An 18,748-nucleotide genomic window follows, 5' to 3' on the forward strand; every position below is an offset into this window, starting at 1 on the left:
GCTAGCTAATGTTGCAAGAGGTTTGTGTGTGGCGCTGTTTATCGTTTTAGATTGAATTGTAGTAGGACTCAACTGATCCGAGTTAATGATACTAGGGACTCGCGACTCATGGGTTAATTTAAAGATACGGGTGAAAGATCCGAGTGAATCACAACTCAAACAGGCTTAATTTCTAACTTGGCAGGTGTCTTGCTACGGGCATGAGTAAGTGCACTGCCGAATTTGACGTTGTTTGAATAAGAAATGCAAAAGATATCGTTAAATATCGGTAAAAGAAGCACACATTGGCTTTCGCCGCTAGCCACTCCCCCTCCCACACACCACTGTAGGACTGTAAGCTACCAGTGAGGATAGAAGCAGGGCTTTGGCAGAACTCGATCAGTGTAGGTTACACGGGTAAAAACTTAAGCGAGTGCAAGATAACTCCACGGATTTTGCAACAACACGCCAACATGCCAACACACACAGGTAGGCTATGCAGTGGCTCTTCAAAATGACGTAAACAATTATGTGATATAAGCGGACAATTCGAATAGCCCAGGCTACTTTGGACTGTCTTTAGACATTGAATTAGCCTGGCAATTTGCCATCCCCTTGGTAAGCTTCGCTTCTACAAGGGTCTGGGATCTCGGCTATTGACGAACGTTTGCAAGCTGGATGCGTGGACTCTGTAGAAGTTTGAAACGATTGGATCTGATTTCTTTTTTTTTTCTTTTCTTTTTTTTTTATTATGAATAAGCATTGATACAGCAACAAACATGGTACAAGTTAAAGATCACGATGGTACCATGAAAAATTCAACATTACATAAAGACAAAAAACCATGTATGCAATTCAGACGCTAGGGAAGGTTATAATAAGAGATCACAAAGCTTAACCAAAACAAAATGTACAGGCTACTACTGTAACAGTTCGTATTGCTTTAGGGTTATGACAGAATTGAAGTTGATTAATGTACTGTTTAAGCTCATTCTTATAGGCCATAAAAGAGGGCTTGCTACCAATAAACTTACATTTATGAATGTGAAATTTAGCTAAGAGAATAAATAGATTAATTATGTATGTGTGTGCATTTTCTTTGGAATCAACTTCTGACAAGCCAAACAATATACATTTCCAAAACAGCACAACATTTTCACCAATATTTTCTGAAATAAAAATACAAAAATCCTGCCAGAATTTGCGAGTGAAGGGGCAGTGCCAAAATAAATGTACAGAACTTTCCGGACGGGTGTGACAGAAGCTACAATTCATATCAATATCTAGTTTGTATCTCTTTACAATATAAGACTTAGCTGGGTAAATTCCATGAATGAGTTTAAATGAGACTTCCTTAACCTTATTAGTAATACAGTATTTGTTAGGAAGAACCCAAACCCTCCTCCACCTAACCCCATCCACAAGCTGATTCCAACACGACACTGCAGAAGGAGCAGCAGCCACATCCCTCATGAGTAGAGCTCTCATTAGTTTGCTGACACCGAATTCATTTGACAAACATGCTCTGCCCACTTCAGTGTGGGTTGGAGAGAGTAAGAACATTTGTTCATAACTAATTCTTGGTTGGGACCTAAATAGCATACACACACCAGATGAAATGGCTCCAAAAACTCTAGCAAAGTCACCTGGTGTTACAGGGATATTGTATTCAGAAAGGAATTCATCATAAGTGAAAAGTAGGCCATCCCTATTAAATAGCTGATCTACCCAAATAATATTGTTGTTGAACCACTGTTCTAAGAAGAGAGATTTACGCTTGAACAGGATATCCTTATTGTTCCAAATGTAATATTTGTGAGGAGAGAAATTGTGTTTGTAGATGAGGCACCACGAGAGGAAGGCCTGACGATGAAAGGAAGACATTTTGACAGGAATTTTATCAATATCATAATTACACATAAGGAGGAAGTTTAAGCCACCCAGTTTTGATAGGTTATGAGAAGGTATAATATTCCAGATAGAAGTTGGACTATGGAAAAACTGTTTCAACCACTTTAGCTTAAAAGCGCTATTTAGAGTAGTAAAATCAAGAAAATTAAGACCACCATTATCATATGAGTTCATTAGTACTGTTTTCTTTAAGTGATGGGATCTGTTTTTCCAGACAAAGTTGAGGAGCATTCTATCAATTTCTGCAAGTAACTTCTTGTCAAGGTGCAGAGCAAGCGCTGCATAAGTCAGTCTAGATATACCCTCTGCCTTAGTAATTAGAATTCTACCTCTTATTGACAAATCTCTTAAGAGCCACTGGTTAAACTTTTTTTTAGCTTTTTCTAAGATGGGATTAAAATTTGATGACATTCTTCTTTGCTGATCTTTAGTGAGTAATATTCCTAAATATCTGATTTCATCTTTTACAGGGATGTTATACAGGAAATTAACAGAACACTCCTTAATAGCCATTAGTTCACATTTGTTTATATTTAAGTAAAGACCTGAGGCCTTGGAGAACACATCAATCGCTTCTATCGCAACAGGGATTTGCTGATCATTTTTTAAAAAAAGCGTTGTGTCATCTGCCAGCTGAGTTATGGATAATTCTCTACCCACAATAGAGATACCTTTTACATTACTGGATTTAATGTGGTCTGCTAAAAGCTGTGCCACTAAAAGGAAAAGGTATGGGGAGGTGGGGCATCCCTGTCGAATGCCTCTGGACAGATCAAATCTAGGAGAAGTACCACCCATGAGTTTCACAGAGCTGTTCCCATTTTTATAGAGAGTTTCAATAGCAGAAGAAAAATAATTACCAAAACCAAATTTTGTCAAAGATTGTAAAATAAATTGGTGTTCGACCGTGTCAAAAGCTTTATAGAAATCTAAAAATAAGATGAACCCTTTATCCTCCATTAGCTCAGGGTAATCTAATATGTCCAGGACTAGTCTGATGTTGTTTGTAATGTGTCTTTTGGTCATAAACCCAGACTGAGTCTCTGCGATAATAGATTGGAGGACCATCTTAAGTCTTTTAGCTAAGAGGAGAGCAAACACCTTGTAGTCATTATTAAGAAGGCAGATCGGGCGCCAGTTTTCAATGAGCAACACATCCTTGTTGGGTTTGGGAATTAATGTGATCAACCCTTGAGTCATGGTGGTAGGAAGACATCCTTTCATTATACTTTCAGAGAAAACTTCATATAGAAAAGGGGTAAGTTCACTGATAAAGGATTTATATAACTCTGAAGTTAGACCATCAGTACCTGGCGCTTTATTGTTTTTTAGGCCAATGATAGCGTCCTTAACCTCTTCTTTGGTGATAGGCTGGTCACATAACTTTGTTTCACTCTCATCAATAGTTTTAACTGAGAGAGAGTTCAATAAGGTATCTGCTGAAGCCTGGCAGAACCTTGAGCTATATAATTTTTTATAAAAGTTACTGCAGAAGTTGGCCATTTCACGATGGTCCTCTGTAATAACCCCATCAATGTTCAATTTATTAATCCTGTTATAGTTAGAATGAGGTTTTTCCAAATTAAAGAAGTAATGTGAATTTTGTTCTCCTTCCTCAAGCCATTTTGCTCTAGACCGAACAAATGCACCTTTAGCTTTATGAGTGTATAATTCATCTAACTTTACCTTAAAGTTATCAAGTTCCAACTTTTCCTCCTCTGATAATGAATCAGGCATTTTATTAGACAAAGAAGAGATTCTTGTCACTACTCTTGCTTCCTCAAGTTTTCTATGTTTGGCTTTGAGACTACCACATTTTCTTAAGAAGATACCTATTTCAAATTTTAAAAGCTCCCAATTTATTCCATATTGTTTTTCGTTTTTAGCTTTAACCCAAAAGAAAGTAATCAAGCTTGTTACTTTATCCTTTACCTCCTCAAGTTCTAGTAAAGAGCTATTAAGTTTCCAGTAGACGGCATGTGCAGTGTTCCTTCTAGATATGGAGATATTTATCTTAATATTTATAGCTTTGTGGTCAGTGAGAGGGGTAGGGAATACTTCTACATCAATCAAATCTTTGTTGAAGCTCTTAGAAATTAACCAGAAGTCTATTCTTGACTGACTTGAACCTGATTTATTACTCCATGTAAATGATCGATCATCAGGATATTTCACTCTCCAAATATCCATTAAACTAAATCTGTCCATAAACGCTTTAAGATTAGAGTTAGTTCTATGTGAATGACCAGGAGGCCATTTATCCAAGTTACCATTCAGAATCATATTGTAGTCCCCTCTTAAAACTAAGGTGGCATTTGGGAATTTGCCTAACCAGTTTACCAATATGTCTTCTAAAGAAAGAATAAGGTTGTCATTTTCTATCTTTGTATTGTAGCCATAGATATTGATAATTATGAGAAATAGTTTGTCACATTTTACTGTTTGGCATATGTAGTGTCCATCAGGGTCACACTTTGTAAGGAAGACATCTCCATTAAATCTGTTTTTTAAAGTAGCAACCCCAGCTGAGCGCTCTGATCCATGAGAGAGCCAAACAGAATTACCCCACTGAGACCTCCAGAAATTGATATCATCTGTAATAGAATGAGATTCTTGAAAAAAGAAAAAATCAGATTTAAACTGTTTAGCAAATAGAAATAAGGCTTTGCGTTTAACGTTATTGCGTAACCCCCTAGCGTTGAGTGATACAAGAGAAAGAGTTGACAGAATAGAACAAGGATGAACAAGTAGTTTTTTTTTTTTTTAACCTTAAGCTAAGTTTTGGGATAAACGGAACCAACCTACACTGAGATCAACACCGATCTAGTGTATTGTAATGATGCTGCTTTTCAAAGAACAAAACAGTAAGTTGGTTTAGTGTATCTTCACAAGATGGGAAATTTGTATCAGATTTTTTTTTTTTTTTTAAGTCAATACTAGCCTACATTCAAACTGTTGAACGAACCTGAGAAATCAGAAAGATCCACAATGTGGGCCTCCCTCTGAGCTGTATGAGGATATACTAGCATCATGCATGAATTCCTGTCCCATTTATGAAACCTCTGCCTCCAGCGAAGTAGGCTGACTTTCCCTCCTCGCGAGCTTTCTTAATCAGAGGCCACAGTTTGCTCCTGTTGTCTCTATCTTCCTTCGTCAGGTCTTCAGTGAAACGATATCCGTGGTTCTCGAGAAAGGTGTTGTTTTTGGCTGCTTTCCATATGGCGTCTCTGTACCGGCGAGAGATGAATCTGACGATAATGCCACGAGGCTTCGGTTTCGGTTGATTCGGCACCTGTGAACGCGGCACTTTTCCCACTCTGTGAGCCACGTCTATGGCCTCAGGAATCTTGTCTTTCTCAGAGGGTCGCACCTCCTGGCATATACCAATCACCTCCATGTGGACATTCTCTTTCTCCTCAGAGACACCATACAATCTTAAATTCCACCTCCGACCATATCGTTCCAAGTCACACACGCGACTCATGCATCTCATGCCCACTTCCTCACTTTTATCTACACGGTGTTCGATGCTAGTTATTTTTTCATTCATGTCTTTCAACTCCAAGCGGACGGTTTCTACCATCCTCTCAATCGCATCACTTCTAGAGTTGATGAGGTTAGCCAGAGTACGGACAGCTTCGTCAGATTTTAAATTGTCAGTACGGATATATGGCTTTTTTGGAAGTGGAGGCTTACTCGGAGACATGGGTAGAGTGGGGAACTGCTCCTCGTCTTCCAAATGCAGGTTACAGTCCATTTCGTAGTTGTGGTCATCAGAGATGCTAATCTCATTGCTTACATCTCCCATGTGAGCCGCTCTTTCCTCATTAGGTCTCTTCTGAACAGACTTAGTTGCCATTTCTCGTACGAACAGATACACTCAGATAGTTAACACTTTTATACACTAAATTACACCAACTTAACTTGGTCTAATACTGCAAGGATGCATCAAATATAAAAACTGGTGTCGAGCTCAGCGATAACCCAACTCGTCACGCCGCCATCTTGCGCGAGCTCCATTGGATCTGATTTCACCAGTAGGAGTTAAGTCTTATAGAGACGAATGACCCATTAGACCAGCCTCAGACGAGTCCAGGAAGTGACGTCAATTCCAGAAATAAGTACATAATTTACTTTACTCTTTATGGAGAATACAGTGGAAAAAAACGTGTTTTCTTTTACAGTTCATGGAAAAAATAGTCACATTAGGTAGAATCTTTTTATTATTATTCGTAATTCACATGTATTTATTAAATAATCGATCGCGACTGACTGTCCACGTGATCTGCCAGTCAGCCCTTGTATCAATTGACTTGTAGTCGTGCAAGAAAATCAAAGCGATCTGTAGAATTTTATTAATGAGAAATTATTTCACAGATGCACAACTTCGGATGCATTAGTTCACATTTGGGTTTACAAATGCACGAATGTTGTGCATGTTCTCAGATTATGAAACACGGATGTGCAAATGTGTTTCGCACCTACTGCGCTGCAACGATTGGAGCAAAAGTGTCGAGTGCGTGACTCTTGAAAGTTGTGACTCACAGGATAGGATTTGTGTTCCTGTAAAAATGATTTGTGTACCTGTAAAAAGGATTTGTGAACCCGTAGCCCCTATTTTGTGTTAACAAGATATAAAAAAATATGTACAACTTCAACTTTACTGTTACACATTTACGACTTTAGTGTGCACATGCAAAATCTGCAGTTAAATGTGCTCGCCACTTTTGCACCCAATATACCTTCATAAATCTACCGCTGCGAACGCGGCCAATGGCCGGAATCCCAGACGGAGTGGTGGAGGGAGATGAAAATCGAGCGGAAGTACGTAGGAAGGCAATTAAGCCAGGCTAACATTGAATAGGCAAACGACAATTCCAACTGCAAGGTCCTAAATTGAAACGAGCGATAATGGTCCCGAATTAAGGAACGTCTCAGAATGCCACAAAGCATAATCAGCAACAAGCAACGAGTGGCAGGCAGAGTGTGATCTCACTTAGGCCTATATAGCCCAGGCTACTTTGGACTGTCTTTAGACTTTGAATAAGCACACGGCAATTCCAACTGCAAGGTCCTAAATTGAAACGAGCGATAATGGTCCCAAATCAAAGAACGTCCCAGAATGCCACACATAAAGCATAACCAGCGACAAGCAACGAGTGGCAGACAGTGTGATGTCACTTATATGAATAGCCCAGGCTACTTTGGACTGTCTTTAGACTTTGAATAAACAAACGACAATTCCAACTGCAACCCAGCTAACAATTTATGGTTTCCAAAACGTTCTAGGAACCATAGTTTTTGGTTTCGGAAACGTTAGTTTTTAGTTCCCAAACGTTACCCTAAGGTTAGTTTTTGAGCAAGTTTTGGTTCCCATGGAAAGTTTGCTGAACGTTCCGGAAACGTTAGTTCTTGGTTATATAAAACGTTCCCTGAACGTTCCCCTAACGTTATCTAAAGGTTACAAACTTTAGAGAACCTTCCCCTAACGTTCCCTAACCGTTGCAAACTTTAGAAACCTTCCCCTAACGTTCCCTAACTGTTCCCATAACGTTCCCTAACATTTAGGGAACGTTCCCTTCCCTAAATATTGCACCCTTTAGGGAACCCTCCCCTAACATTGCAACCTTTGCATACCAATTACTTTAAACAGCACGAGCAGGAATGCATTATTATATATTAGCAGGAAAGAATGAACTGGCAAAATCGATGGAACTTATAACTTTAATATAAAATTATCAAAAGACAAAAAAAAAACAATATAAAAGGCCTCACTGTATATATATATATATATATATATATATATATATATATAAAAATTAGACTTAGTGTTAGCTAAGTATATTAACATAAGGCATTTGACTTTGGTAGGTGCTACATTCAACAAATAGACACACTGTACAATAGACAACAATATACATTGTGGCAGATACCAACACAATATACAAAGACATAATACCAATACAAGTACACATGGAGTGGGCTGTTGAGTGCAAAGTAATAGTGCAAATGTAGAGTGCAAGACGTATATTGGAATGATAAAGTATGTAATGGGCAGGTAAACGGTCAAAGTGGGGATGACCCCACTTATCTGCAGTTCAGGAGAGTGACGGCAGTGGGAAAAGAGTTGTTCTTGTGTCTGGTTGTTTTTGTGTGCAGGGATCGATCTGTAGCGCCTGCCAGAGGGGAGGAAGTTAAAGAGTGTGTGTGCAGGATATGTGGAGTCTTTGGTGATGGTCTCTGCCCGCTTAGGTCCCAGAGTACAAGTCCTGGAGGGAGGGCATTTTGTTCCTCCTCTCCTGCAGCTCAGTGACTGTCGAGCAGGACGACAGCAATATGTCATCGACTGGAGCAGAGGGAGGTGACTGGGAGCTCCTTAAGAGCATGAGCAGCTCATCCATCTTCTTCTCAAATGCGTCCATTCGCTATGCCATGCGGTAATGGTTGTCCTTATTGCTATGGAAAATGGATGGTGTTAGTTTTAGTTGTTAAATACATTATATACCTGCATATGTGAACAAATTAAGTGAGTGTTCTTACCTCTTATTTCCGTCTCCATGGCCAAGCCACCTCCCTCTGTGTGATGAGTCACTTGTGCTGTTTACAACAACAAAAAAGTTACTTACTCAAGTTCCTTGTCATGAAATTGTATTTACTTGGAAATGGAAAATTCAAAGACACTGTACCTTCAACTGGGTCCCAAGATGAAGTGGCAGGCGTTATAATAGACCCATCCAGCTCTGGGCAATGAGCTGGTTGCCTGTGTGGTGTTGACTCATCTATAAAGAAATTAAATATGAATATTGGTCAGTTAATTTATGGTAGGTTTCTTGCACATGACATTTGCAAAAGATAAACCTATGCTGTTACATTAAACAATCGCTAAAAAGAAAAACTCACATGCAGGTGGTGGAGGCAGTGACATCTGCTGACCTAATAAAAGGCAGGAAGAGACAAATACATCAGAACAGTAACATGATATGCACTAGGTTAATAAACATGAATGTCAGTAGTTCCATGGTAGGAAATATGACTCAACTGGTTTTTTTAAATAATACATGTATAAATGTTAACTTACAGACAGGGCTTCCAGGCACACGCACCATCCTGGAATGCTTTCTTGCTTGCGGAACGGATTCATCTGAAATAAAAGACCATGCAATCTGCACTGATTGCAAAAAGAATATTTGAATTGTGCAAATAATGTAGTCTGTATTTAAGAGGTCTTACCATCACGTGACCATGCACTGCCTTTTGTGGACGCTCGCATCTTCTTCCGCCTCAATGCTAGAAGTGTCCATCAGCCGCTGACATTTTTCCATAGCTTTGGTGTATGAATCTACGTTAAGAGAACAACGTTTTTGTGAGCCAGTAGTAGAGCAAAGCAGTATTTCCATATAGAGAAAACTATTATTGATAGTATTGCAGCAATCAGTCATCTGTACACAACCAGATTTTCTTAACTGGATATTTGGCCCAGCTTTTGACTTGATTTTTGTATTGTAGCCCAGATAATTTCTAATGGGGAGACAGCATCCATAGAAATGCATGGGCGTAGACCTCAGACCTCTGAAGTTCGCCTACAAAAAGGAACCAAAACTGCCATCTTTGCCTATAAGGAGATCAGGGTGTTAATTTAACCTAACTACCTATGACAAGTTACATTGCAAGTTATGTCTGGGGTAGCAAAAATCTAAGTTGCTGTCTTAACGTAGGCCTGTTGAAGATCACAGTTAGCCTACCACTCGAAGGCAGAGGACAAACGTGTGTTGAGCAAAATGTCTGCATTTCAGACTTCTTCGTCCACGGGAGAGTGCAATAATTCTCTCCCCATGTTATTTTCCCATAGCAAAAATTGCAAGATAGGCTACCGGATCTCAGCTTTTTGAAGGCAAAATTCAGAGGTCTATTCACTTGAATCGTCTATCCGATCAACTGTGTTGCAAAATGGCCGCCGACAGTGTAGCCTACTATAGCCATCTCTATGGCTCTAGTGTAGCCTACATATGCAGGACTGTTCAGTAGGTTATACCAACTTAAAAAGCCTCACCATCTCAGTATACCCACTTAAAATCGACTAGGATACATTTGGGGTTGATCACAGTATAGCCTACCCACTACAGCTAACTAGCCTACATCACAGTAGCCTAGATCCAGCTACATACAGTAGGCCTATATCCACTAGCCTACACCACTGCTGCCGAGTGACTTGCCTAAAAGGACTGACTGTACACTAAAACTAATTAAAAGAAACGGTAGCCTAGTGCTATTATTTGTAACATCAACGTGAGCAGGTTAACACGATGACACAAAACATACAATGCTGCAAAACATAACACGTTGAGAACAGCTCAAACAAAGACGAACGAGCAATGTGCTCTGGTAAATTACAAACTTGGCAGAATCGGAATATAACAAAGCCCTACAAGTGAAAGGACTTAAGGTTAAACCTCAAACCCTTGCATTACAACCACTAGGCCTACATCATGAAACTGTAACATATTTCACTTACTTTCGTGAGATCGAATTCAAGACGAGTGTAATCCATTCCAAGACTTCTTCCAGCAGTGTTGAAGAATCACGGAATTCAAACAGAGACCGTTTACGGAAGTCAGGACAAGACTTCAATCGATCACCTGAAAGCAGAGGCGCTGTCTTCCCCCTACTGGCGTGGGGGTAGGCCTACGACCTTAAGGTCCTAAATTGAAACGAGCGATAGGCCTAATGGTCCCGAATTAAAGAACGTCTCAGAATGCCACACATGCAAAGCATAACCAGCGACAAGCAACGAGTGGCAGACAGAGTGTGATGTCACTTATAGGCCTCCAGAGACTGTTTTTGAGTCACACCGTTGCAAATTCCATATGATGCATCATTCCACAAAATGGTTTGTTTTCTCTATCAAGTTATTCAATAGGCTAAGCATATAGCCTTGACTCAAAACAGCTGTTAGGATTATGTCATTTTGATTTGTAAATAATGTCACATGCAGCCATGCTTAAATTCTGCTCACTTCACATTTATTATATTATCTGTAGGCCTATTCATTATTGAATGCTTACCTGGAATTATGTTTTTCCCTATCATCCTATTTTTAAAGCAGGCCTACCTACCTGCAGTAATTGGGCTACAGGAATAGCATGTTTGAACGGGCACTGCACTAGTAAGAATGATGCATGTAATATAGCCTATTCAACTACTTGTTGTTTTGTTTTAACTTTTCCTAAAGGAATAAATGTGATAAGCCAGTTTTGGTCTCAGTCCCTTCACCGTCTGACTAGTTATATATTACTAATATATTAATAAAGCTTAACCAACTTTATTATAAGGGTCCCCCATACTGATAGTTATATATTACTAATATATTATTTAAGCTTAACCAACTTTATTATAAGGGGCTCCACACTGATAGCTATATACTACCAGGGTAGGAATTTCACGGCGGCCACGACGGCCATGGCCGTCGTAGCCCCTTTGAAAATCATAGGTTTACAGGCCACGGTGGCCTTGGTGCCCCCTTTCAATATTCTGCTTTGTGTCCTACTAATAGCGATTTTTATTTAGCCTGTGGCCTGTCAAAATAATCTTAGCATTCACAGCGCAAATTAATTTAGTCTTTTACGCAGTGGAGAAAGTGACAGCGCAAGAAAGTGCGTCCAAATTCACCCATTCTTCTCAGTTGAACTACTCGCGAAGTAGCCTATTCATCACACAGACATCACAAGTATCACATGAAAGAGCTTTTTCTCAGCTTTTAAACGATGTTAGCCAATAATTGCTGTGTTGAACGGTTCGCGAGAAAAGTAAATAATATAATTCAATTTAATCATACATTCTACTGAAGGTTTTGCGTCCATGATCTCCCTACCCATTCATCTCGGTGGAATACTTCACGAACCCTTCTTTTAACACATGACAAACCACATATCAGAATAAACAGCAGACCTTACCGAACACAAAGGTGTAAAGCAGTCCCCTGTACAGTTAGCCGTTCCAGAGTAATCCAGTTTTGAATTTGCAGTAAATTTCGACATGCATGGATGTCTCCAAATTTGGGTTTTAAGTTTTACAATGTGTTTAAATTGTTCCACATGATTTCATAACGGGCCAAATACAAAACTAGAAATGCAATTCCAAGGAATTACCAGTGCATGAAAATGCTAAAGTTGTGATGTAAAATATCATGTATAGTTAAAACAGATAATACAGAGATGGTTACTACGGTGATGTTAGGATAGACATGGTGGTTGCATAGCTTAATAAAAGTTGATAGTTTAAAAGTTGACTCTTTAAAAGCTGAATGTAGATAGTTTAAAAGTTGTTGATAGACAGTAGATAGTTTAAAAGTTGTTGATAGACAGCTAGTTTAATAGATAGTTTAATAGATAGTTTAATGATGCACATAATAAATGTTACAAATATCGCCTAGATATTGGTAAATCAGAGGACAGCTGACTAAGAGTTTGTGAAAGTAGCCTTAATGATCACAAAATGCTAAGCATGCATCTAGGCTATTTGAGTTTCTTAAAGCTGAGCTGTGCTACATTTAAATTGTTCAATACATGATTTCATAGCAGGCCAAATATAAAATAAATTGTATATATAGCCTAGATATCTGTTTTTATTAGATGATCAGATGATTTACAGTTATATGTAATATGTCATAACTTTGGCCTTGGTGCCCTGACATGTGGCCTTTGTGCCCCCCACCAAATATGCCCAACTGAAGGCCAAGTGGCCTTGCCCCCAGAATGGTGAAATTCCAAGCCTGTATACTACTAATATATTAATTAAGCTTAACCAACTTTATTATAAGGGTCCCCCATACTGATAGTTATATATTACTAATATATTAATTAAGTTTAACCAACTTTATTATAAGGGGCCCCACGCTTATAGCTATATACTACTAATATATTAATTAAGCTTAACCAACTTTATTGCAAGCGGTTCCGGCGCCGACAACAGTGGCAGCATGTCAAGGTAGCTCTGTGTTTTTTTCTTGAATTTCCCCTTGGGGATCAATAAAGTATCTATCTATCTATCTATCTATCTATTAAGGGTCCTATGGAGAGCGGTTCATATTGGGATAGACAGAAGCACAGTTTAATAACAATTAGTTAAATAATAATAAGTCATTAACTTTTCTATTAACATATAGTTTGCAAATAAACATTTAACATTTAAATGATGCAAGAAATAACTGTTAATTAGTGCCAAAAATACATTTAGTTAACTATTAACACATATTAATAAAATATTAGTTAATAGATTTGCTAAAACATTAACATACAGATTTTATGCAAACAACTAATATTTAATAAATGATTAAAAAACGATTAACTTGTGCCAAATAGATATGTTAACAGATTAACAAATATTAACAAAGGGTTAGGTAATTACTAGTTTGCTATTTATTATGGCACCTTATTATGGAGTGTTACCGCTAAATATTATATAGCACAGGTGTCTAAAAATAGATGAAAAGACTTGCACTTTCTGTTTGTAGTCTTGTATTTGAAAATACAGTATTTGAAAAAAAAAAAACATTGCATTTTAGGAAATACACTGACGTGGCCCTCCAATCAGATGACATTGGCAGAAGTGGCCCCCAGCTCATTTGAGTTTGAGACCCCTGGCTTAGAGGCAAATAGCAGACCTGGGCTTCTCTCTGCTGGCCCTGTGCTATCATCCAGATTCACCGACACCAACAGCTGGAAATGTAGACAATTTTATTACTAAGCTGACACATGTGGAAGGTCTGTCCACTCCACCTTACAACAACAACAACAACACAACAAAAACAACACCCTGTATTTTATATAACAGTTTTCAACTCACCCAAAGCTCTTTACAGTGAATGGGGAACCTCACTAACCACCACCAATGTGTAGCGCTCACCTGGGTGATGCAAGGCAGCCATTATGCGCCAGATCACTCACCACCACTTACCTTGGTAGCAGCAATAGCATCCCTTTCCTCACTGTCATCTCTCTTATTCACAAACACACAGAGTTTGTGGTTTCCATAGCGGCCACCACCATCCTCTACAACTCATACATACATAATATCACTTTCCCCAACTCTGGGGCTCTGCAAGACTCTTCTGAAAGGTGAGTCGAGGACAGTGTAAGGTCATGGCGCGCAAAAACACATTTGTGGAGTGGTCTCACTGCAGATTGTTCAGGTGGCGTTAGGAAAGTCATAAATCAGAGCTGCTGCAGGAACTCTTCAGTATTGGCGAAAGAGCATGCCCGACTGCTACTGTTCAGAAGAAAGGTTCAGAAGAAAAGTGTACGTTTGCAAGCTCATTGGTTCTTTCTGTGTATATGTGTGTGTGTGAGAGAGTGTGTGCATATCTAGGGAGAAGCAGGTGCTGCAGTTACTTTGGAATATTTTCAGCTCAGCCCTTTTCCCAGAGTTATCTTAATGATCTGAAGGTAAACACCCTATTGGTTTGTTTTTCTACTGCAGGTTGAATGCAGTCTCTTGAGTGAGTGGTGAAAAAGAGGAAGGAGAGAGAAAAAAGGTGGGCTTGTGTGTTTATATTCATCTCGGCTTCCTGTGCCACTCGCACAAGAGAAGACAGGGGGGCAGGTATGCATGCGCTCGTCTGTGGGATTTCTCCTTCTCCCAATGCTGGGTTGTTTGTCTCATCATCAATGACAAAGGACTCAAGCCCACAGCTACTGCATTTGAATCTAGTGCATAATAGTGAAATATTAGCCACACCCTGATGAAATATTAGCATTTCACAGAAAAGAAACTTTGAGCCTTTAAAACTTTGAGGGTTTTTTTGAAAAAAATGTTTTATTTATTTTTTAATATAATACCCAACAGTTAGCGTGATGTAATCCATACTTCTGCCTTCTTATTTGTTACTCTGCAGTTAGCTTCAATCTGTCAATTGGTTTTGAGCAAATGTAAGAGAAAGTACACATTATGAATATGTGACAAGCTTAAAACATATTGTGAAACATCAATTCACATATTATTAGTCAATAATAATTTGGTCTAAAGTTGGAAATGTTGCATTGTGCATTTTACCCTGATGACAGATGTAGTATCATATCTATAATATCATAGCATCAGCTGATATGAAGACAGACTGTTATCATGGGATAAAATTCATGAGAAACTCATGACAAGTGACACAAATGAATCCTCTGTGTTGCTCTGAATTGCAGATTATTTCCATCCTGTAAAAGTTATCACGTCAAAACATATTGGAAGGGTCTAAAGCTAAATAGAGCCATTCTTGTGGTGGCACTATAATCATGTCAGAGGCTACACATCATTGCCCCCTCTGGGTGTCATATATGCCTGTGTTTTGCGTTCTGTGTGTATGAGTTAGCATCCGTTGATGTCATTTTTTTGTTCTTCTTTCCACCTCGCTCCTGACTTTGGGAAGACGACGCAGGTGATTTGTTTTCAGTCAGTATTTATTCACGTCCGGCCCTGCTGCTGACACGCCCGACGGAGGCGCTGACGCCCAGCCAGGGGCGCAGTGACATTTCGTTACTCAGAGATCCGCAGGAGCCCGGCTCGTGACAGGGCCCACTCTATTTTAGTCTGACTGCTGCTCCGGGTTCTTTTTTGCATCGGGAGCATCCATGCATGAAGGCTCCAACCCCTAGAAAAAGAGAAAAAAAAAATAAGCATGATAAATGAAAAAAAAAAAAAATGCAGAGTAGATGAAAAGTTGCTTCTCAAAATGGAGACAAAGAGGTAAATGAAAAGAGAAAGGGGTAACTACATGGAGGATAAACGAGTGAATCGATTTTTTTCTACCATATCGCCTCCCATGGCTCATCCTTCTGTTTTGGAAGAAAAAGGATGTCACTTGCTCTAGATAATAGGACATTAAAGAGCCAATAGTGTCTCCTGCAACCGTGGACTGCTGATAATTCTTGTGAATTATGTGCCAAAAGCTACATTTCTCTTTTATTTCAACTGTTTCTCTCAGCTTCCTTCCTTCTTGAAATTACAGCACACTGAGGCCACGGCAAAACAGGTGCCCATGCCATTACGTGACTCAGTGTTGTGGTTCAAATGTCCAAGCAGCTGGGAAGTGTGCCTGTTTTTGACACTTAAGGATGTTCAGTTCGGTTTGGGCAGCTGTTGTTGCTGCTGCTGCGTCATTTCCATGGCACAAAAGCTTGTGACCTCTGTAAGGAAATAACCCTCAAAACTCTCTCCCTCGCTACCCTGTTCCTGGGAAATCCATAACCAGAGTGAAAACAGGAAACTGGCCTGGGAAGTTTGTCAACAAAGACCGGAAGCGAACTAATTCTGTGGGCCGGGGCTCAGCATGTGAGAAATGCCTTGCTCACGGTCAACCTTCACATCACCTGACTCTATGTATTGCAAGGTGATATGGTCCTGTGCAGTTATATTTATTTATTCACCGAGCGATTGATCAATATGTTTTGATGGTATTTCCATGGACTGGTTCCCCTCTGCTTTCTCTGAATGCTCACTGAATGCACACTGACCTACAGTAGTGTTTTAATGATACCAAAAGTATGACTTCGATATGATACCTGCCATAAATAGCATGATACTGATACTGAAACGATACCATGGCAGAGACCCAAAACATCAGGAAAGGTTACGGAATAAGAGAAGTGAGGAACCCTCTTACACCTGACCTGCCTGTTTCTGCCCTGCTTTTTCAGCACTTACCAAATCACGTTATAATACTATTGTGATCAGATATTTATTAAAATAAATGCTGTTATCATTTACATTGATATAACATTTATCCTTCACAGCCATATACATTGCTTTGTATTTTCAACGCATGTATTAGCCCCTTAAAATAGTCACTTCGTAGGTGAACATCTGGGCTCTACTGAGCGCATTTTAATGAGAAAATGTTATTGACAAAAATCCCATACCACTACCATTACTAGTAGGCCTACTGCTTGAATATTAAATAGATAGTTATAACTGGGGTTGATCATCTTGTGAAAGCCTGATTTTTGAGCAGCTTGCAAGTAAATGTTATAAAGTTACCTGGGTAATCATCACGTTTGAAGTCAAGCACATTGGGTTAGTAGGCTAAACTCAAAAGATGATTATCGTTAATTGCCTCAAATGATGATGAGAAAGTTGCTTGTCAAAAAAGTTACTACTTTCCTACATGAATGACCATTCTATGCTGTAAAAGCATTGTATCTAACGTGAATTCCTAACGGCTTTTTGTTAGCCTACAGTATATGCAACAATAGTGTTTCATGAAATTTGTGCAAGCGTTGTAATGGTGGTACAAATTAATTGCTGTACATGGAACAGTCTCGTCAGATTGTTTAAATACAGTTGTAATATATTAATCTGCATCTGCATGAAGCTCTACTTGTACATAAATCTCTGCTTTTCGGAGAAAATACAATAGTTTTCACGAAACACCATTGGATATATGATTATTAGGATTTTCACTATGTTGACTTTACATCCGACTTTTATAACTTACTACTGTAGTTCAAATTGTATTCTGAATGTGCTGCTGTTTTGTTTATGGTGTCTGAAGAAACAGGTTTACTTTGAAATGATGAGATTTTACTCCAGGGTGTTATTGGGTTTGTGCATCGCATATTGTAGTTGAATAAATATGATAACTTTCTAATTATCTAGAAATTATTCATGTATTTTGACGGAATAGTCAGGGCAGTGGTAGAGACATGATCTTGGAAGCTTGGAATATAAGGGTTACCATAGGTTGCACTACACACTTGGAAATGAGTATTCAGTTGGTTGCAATCTGCAATGTCATTTTCACACACAATAGCTTGAAGAACTAATACTTCAAAACTACAAAACTGTGAAGGTCATGTAGTGTAGCACTTTTCTAGTATTGGGACACCATGCAATATTACACTGACCTGTTCACGGTGTCATGCATGCATTCTCCCCAGAACATGGGCGTTCCATTCAATGTGATCTGAGTTTATTTTCAGTGTTAATATTCCGACACTCACAGAAGGGGGTCTGCTGTCGGGTATGTAAATATGTTTTTTATCACATTATTAAATTACAGTCAGGAAGGTTTTTGATTACCTCTGAAGTTCATTTCGACTTCCATAAATTGAATAAAATTACACATTTTGTCACTCGCTGCCTCATGTTTTATGGATGAAGCTGTTTATTGTCATTTTCATCTTGGAATTGCAAAAGCCCTGGCCTCTGCTCTCGCTGCCATGCCTGTGCCTCACCATGATGGCTCCCTCCTTTCAAACGTCTCCAAACCCCAGACAATGTGTATTTAACACCTGAAAGAGCCTTACCGCTCTGTTGCCGGCCCCACATCGTCATGAAGGTTATTATAAAAGACTCTGCCTCTGAACTCAATAAAGGCTTTCAGGGAGACCATGAAAGTCTCTCTTCTCTCTCTCTTCTCTCTCTCTCTCCCTCGCCCTGGCCTCAGGGTTGGTGAGTTCCTCCATGTTGGGCTTAATTAAAGAAGAGGAGAGATCATATTTTCGCAAGAGGGTGCCCGAGGGAATAAATCATTTGAGCGCTGACTCTCCTGGGTAATGAATACAGGAGCAGAGGGGTGTTAATGGCCCCTTACTGTGTGCCTTTTTTCCCTAACGGTGGAAATAAACATGGCACCCCAGAAAACATAAATCAACCGCCTGGCGCATCATTCATACCAAAATGTGTTCAGTGTTACTCGAAGTCCCTCTTAGGGGCTGTCAATCCTAAAATGGACTATTGTTGTTTTTTCCCCCATAAAAACGGAAATCTTACCCAAGAAGTTGCTGTCTTACATGTAGTGATTTAATCGAATCAATAATCATACACTGAGCCGAGTTTGTGGCCAACTTATTAAGCGTATAGTGTTAGAGTCACTGTT

General features: G+C 39.2%; 1 long non-coding RNA gene across 2 annotated transcripts; it reads right to left on the reverse strand.

Moving 5' to 3' along the window:
- Positions 1-7,665: 7,665 nt before the first annotated feature.
- LOC143128102 (uncharacterized) lies at positions 7,666-9,942 on the reverse strand. Of its 2 annotated transcripts, XR_012987809.1 has the most exons (6): positions 9,121-9,942; positions 8,969-9,031; positions 8,791-8,823; positions 8,577-8,669; positions 8,431-8,487; positions 7,666-8,346 (listed from the first exon to the last, which is right to left on the reverse strand). It is a non-coding gene; the product is annotated as an uncharacterized LOC143128102 (long non-coding RNA). The 2 variants fall into 2 exon arrangements; XR_012987808.1 differs by having other exon boundaries at positions 8,969-9,143.
- Positions 9,943-18,748: the final 8,806 nt, after the last annotated feature.

This window comes from Alosa pseudoharengus, unplaced genomic scaffold (genome assembly GCF_046254945.1).
Source record: "Alosa pseudoharengus isolate Yale_2024_CS ecotype anadromous, Long Island Sound unplaced genomic scaffold, YU_APseudo_1.1 YU_APseudo_1.1_scf_17, whole genome shotgun sequence".
NCBI lineage: Eukaryota > Metazoa > Chordata > Actinopteri > Clupeiformes > Clupeidae > Alosa > Alosa pseudoharengus.